The following is a 12,293-nucleotide window of genomic DNA, read 5'->3' on the forward strand; positions in this document are numbered from 1 at the left end:
CCTTAAAGATAACACATAGTGAAAGATTATTTGAACTGTGATAGGCACAGGTGTCTGGATTTAAACGCCATGATGGCAGATTTTAAATCAGTCACTGCTAGCTGATAGGAGTGTTTTGTCTGTGTGTGGGTTTTTTTTTTCTTTTTTCTTTTGTACATGGTGACAAAACCATAAAGGTCAAAGTGACAGATAACTTTACTCAAGCAAGTTTGAGCAAGTTGGTTTTCATGCTGCTGGAAATCAACAGTATCTAATAGAAAGGAGCATAAGAATAGGTCAGATTAACATCCATGTGTCATCTTAAATAATTCTACAACATCAGGAGCACTTTACTCCCTTTTTACTTTTTCTTTTCCTTCACAAAACAACCGCAAAGCAGAATCTCTCCTGTTAGTGAATGTAGTTCACTGGTGTGGTCATTGTTGCTTTTACAGATACTCGTAATCGGTTATAGGCAGCACATTAAGTAAGCTGATGCCAGGTGTTTCTTTAGTTGGTGCGCGCATTAGCTTCTGTAAAGGGACCAGCTCTACAAAGGAGAGATGGATGGTGATTACTGGGGGCAATTTGTGGTTTGAAGCAGGTGGGGCTCTAAACCTCTGTGTAATTTCAGGAGTGTGTGTGACCTTAGCTTTATGTGCATGTGTGAAATGGCGCCAGCGACTCTGAGGAGAAATGCTGTGAAACTCTAAAGAAGGTGCACGGTATCAGGAGGTATTATTTTGTCTAGACACGCACTGGAGGAACAATAACTGTTCAGTGTTGTGCCTTTTATTAGTCATTTTAAAGCCTCCATAAAATAAGAGCTCTTTTTTTGATAACAGTGTTTCCTTAAATAAATAAAAAAGGCGCGAAAATGCACTGTATGTGAATTCTAATGATAGGAAGAACATGCATCGATATATGCATACCCGACATATGCATATATTGGTTGGGGTGTAATATGCAGATGAGCCACAACATTTACACCACTGATTGGAGGATGAAGTGTGGTCTGGCTTTTTCAGTCTTGGGGCTTTTAGGGCGGATCCCTACACAGCTGATGCTCGACAATAAGAACTTTGTTTTTTTCATTGTGTTCCTAGAGTCATTCCTGAGCAGTTTTTGAGGTGTAGCAGAGAGTGTTGGCCGTCTGGGTTGACCGTTGCCTTTGGGTAATGTTTTTATTGTTCGCAATCAGTCAGTAAAATGTTGTTTTTATGTCCATTTTTACAAATGCATTAGCAAAATGTACAGGTGTAGAAACAAAAGGAAAGAAATGTTTCTCTCTGAGATTCAAACTAATCAAAGGCATTTATTCTTATTAGACCATTTTTTTTAAAGGCTACTTGTTTTTCTGGATTTTAATGAAAATTATGGGAGAGAAACAGAGCGGGAACATACAAAGCTGATTTTAGTGAACGAAGGGGATGATTGTTATGCACAATGGCTACACTTTATGCTTCTACAAATTTAATATTCTCAGAAAACAAATAGCTCTTCCCGTTAATACATGATGGAGTGTGACGTATAATTCAAGCCATGTGCGAGGAAAAAACAAATGATGTGTGGGCTCAGACAGCTACAGTGACTTATGGCAATATGTAGCTGTGAGCCACTCTTTGACAACTTGAGAATACAAATGATAAACTGAGATAACTCAGAGGGAGCACACCTCTGAAGGCGTCTGCCTCTCTCCTCTTCTCTCCACAGGTATGCCTTCTTTTTCTTAGCTTTCTCTCTCTCTCTCTCGCTTGTTTCCATCTCTTCAATCCGACTTCCCAAAGGGAATAACCTCCCTGACATGCATCTCTTCCTCCACTGAGCGAGTTGCTATAACTTGCCCTCACCTCCACCGTATACTCACAGCTGTTACTTTTAATTTATCTGCTTTTGCTGTATGACAGATGGCACATAGCCATCCCGGTGTCTGCCGGTTCAATAAATCTAGCCCTATGTAGTGGAACATCTGCTATGCAAATTCACCTCGTTTTTCTGTCACTTTTGTCTGTCAGCTGCGAGATAGAGATTTAGTATTACTTCATTTAACATCTTCGCCTTCCTCGTCTCACTTCGTCTTCTTTCTTAACGGTCTGCTCTCTGCTGTTGTAACGTGCCCGTCATGTTATCTTTGTTCGGATCTATTCTGTTTTTCCCGTGATGCTTTTCACAGTGTCGAGGAGCAGATTCACATCAGCCAGGAAGGAGATACTTTGCAGTAGGTTTGCGCTATAAAACACCGCTTTAGTGGACAACACAGGCAGCTGTCTTAAATCATGTAGCTTTACCCTGGCCAATTCTGAGAGTGGCAAAAAAACCCCGCACAACTTCACTTCTTCTAGCAATCTTCACAGCAAAGCTACACATTTTCATCCCACTGTGGGAATGCTCTTCTTCTCTCCGCCTCTCTTTATCTTGCGATCTGTTTCATCCCACTCAGCATTCACTCGCTTGGAGAAAAAATATGCTGTCCGTCCACAACGTCAAACACATGTCTCTTGGCTCATTCCAGGCACTTTCAAATACAGCTTCCTGCAGTTGGGAGCGTTCCAGTACTTCTTCCCCCCCGTATGAGCCCACTGGTCGTTTCAGTGCTGGAGAAAGCCTCTGGGATTGTGTATTTCATTCGATGCCAACTTCAACACCTGCTATTTTGGAATCATTGCAATTATAATTTTTTGCAAGGGGGGGTGATAAAGCTGTTAGTGACAACTGTAGCATTTAAAAAGAGGGTCTTGTTTTGTTTTTTTAAATTGCAAAATCAGCTGCAGGTTTTTATTTCTTCTTTTATTTGTTCTTATTGTAGTGTACTTAATTGCTATTACATCCACTCCTGTATTTTGCGTGCTTTGTTGCTGGGAAAGTGAACACCCAGTAAACTGACAGGTTTAGAAAGATCTCCAGTGTGTCCTGGGTCTTCCCTGCAGCCTCCTTCCAAAAAAGATGAGGAGGGGAAAAAATGTCAGTGTCCTCCACCTGTAAAACCACTCCTGTTTTGCAGGTTGTCTCGTTGTTGCCCCTCTTGTGCACCTGTTTTTAATTTAACACCAAAACAGCTGAAACGGATTAAAAACAGCCTCTGCTACCTAAATGAGCCGATCAGATTCCCAGAAATTTAATTGATTTGTCACTATACTCGGACTAAAAAGTGTTCCTCTGATTTTTTTGAACAACATATTATTTATTTGTTTTATTTTGTTGTCCAAAGTCTGTCAGACTGTCAGATTAATTTTAAAGAAACTCCCAAGAGAATAAAAATCGTGTCTGTTACTCAAACTGTCAATTATAAAACTCCATCAGAGTTTTGAGCTGTAGTGCATGTAAGGGATTATGTCTGAGGTTGTGAGTGTGCCTACTGTAGCTAACCTGATTGAACTGTAGGTTTGCTTCCTTTCCGTCTGACTTTTAGTGAAACAACTGCCAGATCTTAGCGGTTTCTATGGTAACTACAGTCCTATAATAATCAACATTGATGAATTACAGTTTGAATAATCAATTAATAACTAAACTAAACAATTAACAACTTTTCTGATTCCAGCATCTAGTTTTGTTTTATTATAAGTGATGGAAATTTAAAATGATATTATTGCACTGTTGACTAAACACCTCAGATGCACGTCGTGCCATCACAAAACAGGGGCTCAAAGTGTCGGGGTCAGTTTTACCCGTTACACACTACACACACAGACTCACGTGATAAAAACATTAGTAGCTACAGTGGCGTGGATAGTAATAGCAAACTCAGTCAATAATATAATAATACATTTTGAGAGTTTACATAATAAATGATAAGTAAAAACTGTACTGATTAGGCAATGATGAAAATATTCATGTTATCACGACTGCTATGTCCATACCTGACATCGCTGCTTCTTGGAAAAAGCGATTTTCTAAAGTTCACACAGTGAAGGAATGTGTGAGCTGAGAACACCTGAAAGAAGCCGGCTGTTAAACACGCTCATCGGTTTCTTGGCAAGCAGAACATGTCTGCAGCTTTTAAATAGCGCTCTCTATCATGTGCTATACCTGCTCAGCTCTCGCTGGCAGTGGAACTAACAACAACTGTGTGTAACTTCTCTCCTGGAGGCAGGTAGTGTACCGTCAGGCCTGCCCTCCTCCCCCTCAACTGGTCAAGTTGTCGTCATTCATCTGGCTTTTTTGTCTGTCTGGAAACAATGTGTAGCCTCCGGCTGAGGGAAACAAGCTGTAAAAACCCCTCACAGGCACTGTATGCGTTATTTTCTACTGCATATTTAGCTTCACTGTATTTATTTTTAATGCTTTGGCTCTAATACTACAAGTATAACACTTTTATAAATAAACTATTTGTATACGCTATATACTTAGTGTTATATAAAGCACAAAACTGTGTCTACCATCGTCAGTGTCTGAACGCCTGAAAAGAGGAAATGTTTAAATATTAATTTTGCCAACGTTTGTTGAGTAAGTTTGTTTTATCACTGAGCAGAATTAGCTCTGGTGGAAACGCTGCGTTTTTGTTTGTTTTTTTAGTGTTGGCCTAACTCGTGTTTATCTGTGATGACAATATGAGAACAGCTGTGCAGAATTTCAAAATCCGAGGACATCCTGAACTATGCTGTGACATCGTCCAAAGTGGCCCTTTCCTACATGTACACATCTTCCCATCAGATGCATTCTGACAAATGGAAAATGCTCTTGTTGGTCTAGGCGAGGGTGCTGTCTTGTTAGAGAGCGCAGAGAAGCTCTGCTGGGAAATGTAAGAAAAGTATGGGGCGGCCGTGCAAGTGTGAAAGCAGCTATAGTTAGAAATGTATGGGTGGACAAAAGCTTTACATAGCAGCTTCTACAGGCTTGCTCATACTATGATCTGCACTCAATGTGTGCTTTAAAATGTCTCACTTCTCTTTGTGGTCAGTTGCAGAGGCCGTGACCCTTTCATACATTCAAATCCAAAAAGGTATCCCTTTTATCATTTCCCTAAATTTAGGGATGTTTTGTTAAATATAAATAATAAATTTTTAAATGTACCTTACATCACTATGTTTAACAGCAAGTTGCTTACTTTGAACATGTGACATCTTCTGAAATGTCAAAAATCAAGATCCATTGGCAATAAATGAGAACAGTAGCGTCACTAGTTAGTAAGGTTTTACTACTCTGGACCTTATATAATGTCAGTGAGAGTGGACATCCCTCACATGCTCATCTCAGGGACAGAACCCTTACCCATCTGTTGTTCAAATCTGTTGTTTAGAAGGGGCAACCTCCCTTCAAGCCTTCAATGTGGCTTGAAGGGATCTGGGGAAGGAAACTAAAATGCTTTTTTTAGACAGAAAATGAACTGAAGAGCTGTGTTGAGGTCTAACATAAGAAAATAAAGTTTATTTGTTGAGATTATCATTTATTTTGAACTGTGATTCATCGAAAAATAGAGTTCATGAATGAAAATATGGCGCTGGGAAGGAGAATAATACGTGCCCTTTAAAAATAAAGCATATTCAATCAATATCTTCTACTTTCAGCTGCTTCCTTTAGTGATCATCTCAGTGGATCATCTGCCTCCATCTCACCCTAACTGTAGCATCCTCCTCTGTCACACCAACGCTCTGCATGTCCTCCTTCAGTTCATGAATCTTCTTTTTGGTCTTCCTCTTATCCTGCTGTTATTAGGAGGCCTATATTCACTATCCCTCCTTTGCACACGTCCAAAACCCTCTAAAACTTGTCTCTCTAACTTTGTGTGCAGGCTCAATATATAAATTGGTCAAATCTAAGAAAAGTTATGACTTGGCACTTGACTCTGATTTATATATAAAAATGCTGGAAAAAATAAGGTAACTGTGTAGCCCACATCTTTTTTGTGCTCATAATGCATTTTTGCTCACAAGTACAGGAGGAAACTACATGAGATTTTCAAGAATGAAAAACACATTTGAAACAACCAAAATAACCTTATCAATTTGAAACACTTTTTCCAAACAACTTTGTTATATAGCCAACTTTGAGCTTGAATATAAGAGAATATTTCAAAAGCAAAAATGCATCACTTTAATGTCTGAAATGCAGTGGAAGAGAAACGAGCATTGATTTGCTGCATGCCTTATCTGTTTTCTGATAATTCAGTGGAAAAAAGAGATTATAGCAACTGAATGATCTGCCTTTTACTTATATTTTGATAACAGGCTTATTCCTCTAGCTTTCATTTCTTTCATGGTCGAATAATTGGCTAATATAAAATATCAGATTCTATTTACTCAAAGAATTAAAACCATGATATTGCTGAGTGAGTCAGGGCTATATGTATATACGTAGCTTGTACCGATCAACTTTTACCATTTGCTGATGACATGAGCCACATGCTCAGTCCTGATAATCATGATGTCATAAAAATAAGATTTTCCCAACACCAACTTAGAGCAAAACACGTTGCGACAAAATATCATTGATTTGGAAACTTGAACAACTGTTGTTTTCACAAAGGAGATTTGCCAGAAAACTTCCAATTGCCAGAGTTTTCAACAAACCCACAGGCATCACATCCTGTCACCACGGCAACTCTTCTGATGGTCTAATTCACACATCTCTGGAATTACTCAGTTCAGTGTTTCAGCCAGTGATGTTGTTGACAATAAGACATCGCTCTCTCTGAGACAGTCCAAGGAACCCACAGCCCATCACAGCCAAATCAAACAAAGCTTACTGCTCCAGGTTTACATAGAATTTGAATTTTTAATTATGGTTTGAGTTTCTTTTGAAGTTGATTTGGTTATTTTTTTAACTGTTTCTCAGCCCTGAAATTTTTATGTTGCAATGATTTTTCAGTGAGCTTTAGTGATTTCCCCCGCTGACACAGCAAAAAGCTGTCACTACAACTTTTCATGTATGACATGTAGTTATTTGAGCCGCAAGCCGTAGTTTCTGTAACTTTTAAGGTTTTCGTCTTCTTCTTTTGGTGCTAATATTTCCATCCTTTGAACCAAAAAGCAAAGCTCCTAATCTACCCACATAAACTATCATCAACTATCAAAAGAAAACTCACAGCACTAGAGCACTCGTCGTTTCGAAGTGATCTTCAAACCTCAGTAGATGAAAACTCTTGGCTTTACAGGGTTTTGTTTATATCTTGAGACTGTAGTAAACATGACTTGATTGCATTTCTTTTTTTGTAGGGAAACTGTCAAATCATATCAGATTACTTTAATAATGGTGAGCCACCCATATTTCCCCTCCTTTTCCGCATCTTCAAAGCATCATCCAGACTCAACTGCTGCATGTTATGAAGAGAGCTCTGAGGAGAAAGGTTTTCATATTTCTGCCTTGTTAGGACTTTTATCTTTCAATAGAGTGAGGAGCCTGTATACTAATAACTGTGGATGTAGGATATGTGTTTGTGTATGTGTGTGTTTGTCTGTTTTCCACACCAGGTCACTAAGGTCCTTCTGTATCTCTGATGAGCTCAGCCTGAATCTGTTCTTTAATCTTTACGAACTCCTGAAAAAAATCTTTTAGTGTTGGGAGACGTTTCCCCCGAGAGCTGAGCTAGACAGAGAGATGGATAGCGATGAGAGAAAGTGAGTGTGCATGGGGGAAGATGGGGGGTTGATCACTTTGTTGATCGGGTTTACACTTAAACATCTCCCTCCTCTCTCCAATTCTGCCCTTCGGCCATCTGTTCATCACATTGTCACCTCACATTGACCTCCTGCCTGATCTTTCCATCAGTATTCCAAAGCCGTTAGTGGAAGGACTCCAGGAAGGGGATGAGGCCACAATTCATCTGCTTGCTCAGTGATGGCACGGGTCTGACTGCACTGAATCTGTTTGACAGCAGAGTTTAAACTCTTGTGTCCTGATTCTCTGAGAAACGAGAGAAAATGCTTTTTCACTGATTATAAAACTAGACTATTTAAAGTATGGCCAGCCTTTAAAAACACAGTTCTTGTTAACGTTGTGCTTCTCAGAATACTAAAACAAATACATTCATAGAAAAAGAAATTGATCATTTCTAGATTGATTTTTGCTTTGCCTGCTGTGAGGCCCAAACATGTTGGTGGGTTTATTCAACCTTCACACTTGTCCCTGATTCCTGCTGGACTGTTTGACCTCACATGGGGTTTTGGACCCCCCTGTGTTTAGCCAGCACCACAGGCAGGCAGTGGTGAATCCTGACATCACAATAACTCCCCGTATTAACGACTTGTATTAACAAGTTTTCGGTATAGGCTGCTACAGCAATTAGATGGACTGCAAATAATTCCCATTCAGAAATTTATAGTAAAAAATGGTTTATATAGTTCCTTTTGGTTATTCCCTGAGTTCACCAGATCCACCATAGTGCAGTCAAGGATCGTCTTCAGTTACGATCCTCGCTGTAATGTGCTTCGTGTAACACACAGCTCAAAAACAACACTTAATTTCTCATTAATACAATGGGCATTTAAATTGGCCAGAGGTCCCCAAAAAACATAATGATGGCATTAGAGTTGTGGAGTTAAGTGTATGAAATGAACTTACCCACTTTGACATGCCCTCCAGCGTTTTTCTTACCCTTTAAATTACTAAGTTGAACTCAATTTACAGACATGTTTTCTGCTTTCACTTCCACTTTAAACAAACCAACAAATGCAGCCTTATATAATTAAAAATGTATTCCTGGTGCACCCAATGCGATTCATAGTCGCTTATCTGCAAACTGTAACATAATTACTCTTGTACAAAACGATGTTTCGTCAAACGTTTAATAAAAAAGAACAAGCACTGAATGGTTAATTCATATTTTTATGGATTCGCTCTCATCCTTGTTCATCAATTAACAGCTTCCTATTTGCAAACATAAATACATCATTATGTAACTTATGCCTTACATTTTATTGGATTGTTTCCTGCACATACACAGTTTTTGCTTATAGTTGAATAAATGCTCAGAGTAGAACTGAACAGGATAATTGATTCTTGATCTTTTCATCTAAGTTGAGTTTCTGTGTTGTTTGTTATTGTTCTATCGAGCATTTATCATGCAGTGAAATTGATATTTTTGTGTGAATAGTTGCACAGTTGTATGTATTGGTTTTGCCACCTGGGGCTCTCCCCACATGAATCGAAACAGCATACCAAAGATTCAGCGGGGAGCGCCAATGAAAGCCTCCCAGAAGAAGAGTGAGCAGACATTAGAAGTATGATTAATAAGAAACCTGAAGAGAAGAGAGATGAAGGAAAAGGAAATGCCAGACAGGAGTATAGAAGGCTGGAAACTGTAGCAAAAATGCAGACTGTGTGCATCAGTGATTTTTTGCTTAAAGGTCAGCGGATGTGTAACCCATAAGTAAAACTTTCTCACTAACAGAAATGCTCACTTCTGCAGTATTCACAAGTGCCAGTGTGGTGTTAGAATCATCTTTCAATGAGCCACACGGAAGGAAGAAGGCAGACTGCCCCTAATTTCAAAAGGTGTTGAACACAACCTGCACAAAGGTGACGTAAAAACCTGAGAACAAAGAAAAACCAAAGAAAAACAAGAGAAATGACAAATAGGAAGCCTGAACTAAACTCAATGGGGAATGCAAAAATAAGAGGTAGTTCAGTAGACAGCCTATGGGGCTGCAGAGAACGGACAAAAAACGCACTAGGAAGAGAAAGGTAATAAAGAAGAGGTGGATGCCCTAAACTTCAAAATAAAACTGGAAGTAGCCTGAAAGGGAGCCAAGAATGAACAAAGACCCAACGTGGAAGACAAGAGAAAGGAAAAACCTTCAGCAACATAAAGGGAGAAAGAGACTGTTGATCATTAGAAAGGCTGTAACATAATTGCTGCAGGAGTCCAGACTTAAAAGGTCACTCCCATTAAAAAAAATTAAAATGTTTTATTCACGTAAAACGTATGACAAAGACTGACACTATTGTGCCACCTGCCTGTAAGGCGTGTTAATAATTGTGGTACGCAAAGAACAGCAGAACTACACGTGTTAACTAAACAGGTGACGTTGAAAAAATGTCATCATTCAGCTACCGACAGTAGTTTTAGCGTTTTGCATAAATTGTCCAGCAGATACGTTGCAACAGTTTTCATCCGGTGCCTATAGTGTGTATTCTACCATATAGCCCCTATTTGTACACTGCTGGAATGTTGTATTTGGTCATCTTTGACCTTTTTAGGACCAGCGGGAAAAGCAGCAACAGTGTTACAACTTGTTTCCACCCACACATCTCTAGTACTCTTTTCTGAGCTTGCACTGGCCTGAAATTGACAAAATTTTGCAACTAAATTGAATAAACATGCAGACTTGATTGCACTGAAGATGTACGTCTAGTAGAGGGAGGATATTATAAAGTGAGGAAAGTGTAGCTGGAGGCAAGTTAAAATGTATCTTTTCATATTATCAGATATATTGTTGTTTATACATTTAACCAACTGATAATTAATGCCAGTCAAACTATTAACACATTTACTTTAAATCTGTCAAGGGCGCCTAAATAATAGTCAGCATATTTCACTTTTGTTTTTCAATTTCATGCCCAGGCAGTCAACCCGTGTTGCAGGGTATATTGCACCATTTAGCCTGTGTAAGATTTATAGGAGCAATATAACCGATAACTCCTACTTAATATCGCCCGTCCCTCCTCTGTCTCCACCGTCACTGTTGTTCAGCTCACTTTCTTTCGGTTTATGTCTCTCTACAATATGAGGTGGAGTCGCTGTGAAATTCCTGCTACTGTGAGACATTATTTAGGATAATAATGGGTGTATGCTGTGTAATTGCATAATATCTGCAGAACCTTAGGCTTCATGACTGAAGCTTGATTACCTCCGTGTGTAGGGGGGAAGCTTGTATAATTTCAGTCCCATAATGCACAATCAAGTTGGTTCATTTTCTCAGGACAATCTATGCAATCAACATGTGTTGCTTTTAGAGATGGCACGATACCACTTTTTTATGTCCGATACCGATACCGATATCATAAATTTGGATATCTGCCGATACCGATATGAATCCGATATAATGTTTTTTAATCAACAAAACTGTTTTTTAAATATCTTGCTGCATTTTGTATAAGTTCATACTCAAGTTTAAAACAACAACTACACTAAAGCTATTCTGTTATACCTGTATGCAAAAAAAAATATTTCATAGTTCAGCAATACTGATCAATCTAATAAACTTAAACCTGCACCATCCTCCCTATTCTGGTATTTTAAAGAGTACTTAGCATAAATATTAAGCAACCTAACTAATAGGGTTCCAACTCCCAGCAACAACAAAAATAAATAAATAAAAAATAGGGAACCACCCCTCACGCTCCACCTCATGATGCTTAATCGACGTAATCAACCTTAATTTGATGCAGTGTGAAAAAAAATGCACAGAAATCAATTATTTTTCAAGAAATATTAAATAGATTCAACATCTTTCTTCAACAAAATTGCAGACTGCACAGATGGTACCTTCCCAAAGGAAAAAGTACTATAGCTTACTAGGGTATATATATTAGACGTAATAGTTACTATATACAGTAATTGACTTCTATTCATTTTACATCAAATTAAAACTTTGGGTGTCAGATAATTATTTATTAAAAGCTAGACATTTTAAATGAGAATAAGAAAGAAAAGTATGTCTTTGTGCCCCCTTTTCCCTGTTAATGCCCTATCGGCCCCCCTGGCTAAACTTTGCTAGATCCGCCCCTGCACAGTTACCAGCGTCAGCTACGTAGAAAAAGATCCTGGAGTAGAAAGTAATATTAAATACATTCTAACAACAGCTGATCAAGCTTAAACGTGCTGCTGTTGTTCAGCCGCTGGTTTCCTCTTTCTGGTGCAAAGTGGGCCAAAAGCAAACAAGAGACACGGACTCGCGACAGAAAAGCCGATCAGCTGATCATTTAAGCAGTTTCATGATTGAAGTAGCAGCAGGAGAGGCAGTCGCTTGTTAAGCTTAACGCAGGAATGCTTTACAAACATTCAGAGATGGACTTACACACTTGCTTTACTTCTCTCGGGGATAACTTTGTCGGAGATGAAATGCCGGGTTGCTAGCGAAGCTCCAAATGCTATCCAGACCACCGACAGGTCCCGCATGCCACAGCCGCTCTATCACGTGATGCATACTGCTCCGACTGCTAATGTTCTGAGGTGAGTTACGGTGTGTTGCAAGTTTTGCGAGGTGCTTTCGTGATATTTAATGGATCGGATTACATTTTTTATTTTTCTCCGATATCCGATCCAGTAATTTAGGTCAGTATCGGACCGATACCGATACGTAATATCGGATCGGTCCATCTCTAGTTGCTTTTATGAGGTTCTTGATGTGTGTGATTTTTGGCCTTTGAAAATCATA

At 39.0% G+C, this 12,293-nt stretch overlaps 1 protein-coding gene across 1 annotated transcript in view; it reads left to right on the plus strand.

Moving 5' to 3' along the window:
* The window catches only part of spon1b (spondin 1b), a 134,569-nt gene that overhangs the window by 20,700 nt on the left and 101,576 nt on the right, over positions 1-12,293 (plus strand). The gene's annotated exons all lie outside the window — the stretch shown is intronic.

Source organism: Copadichromis virginalis, linkage group LG7, assembly GCF_057382275.1.
Source record: "Copadichromis virginalis isolate Kocher_CV1m ecotype Utaka linkage group LG7, C_Virginalis_male_GT1.1, whole genome shotgun sequence".
NCBI classification, from domain to species: domain Eukaryota; kingdom Metazoa; phylum Chordata; class Actinopteri; order Cichliformes; family Cichlidae; genus Copadichromis; species Copadichromis virginalis.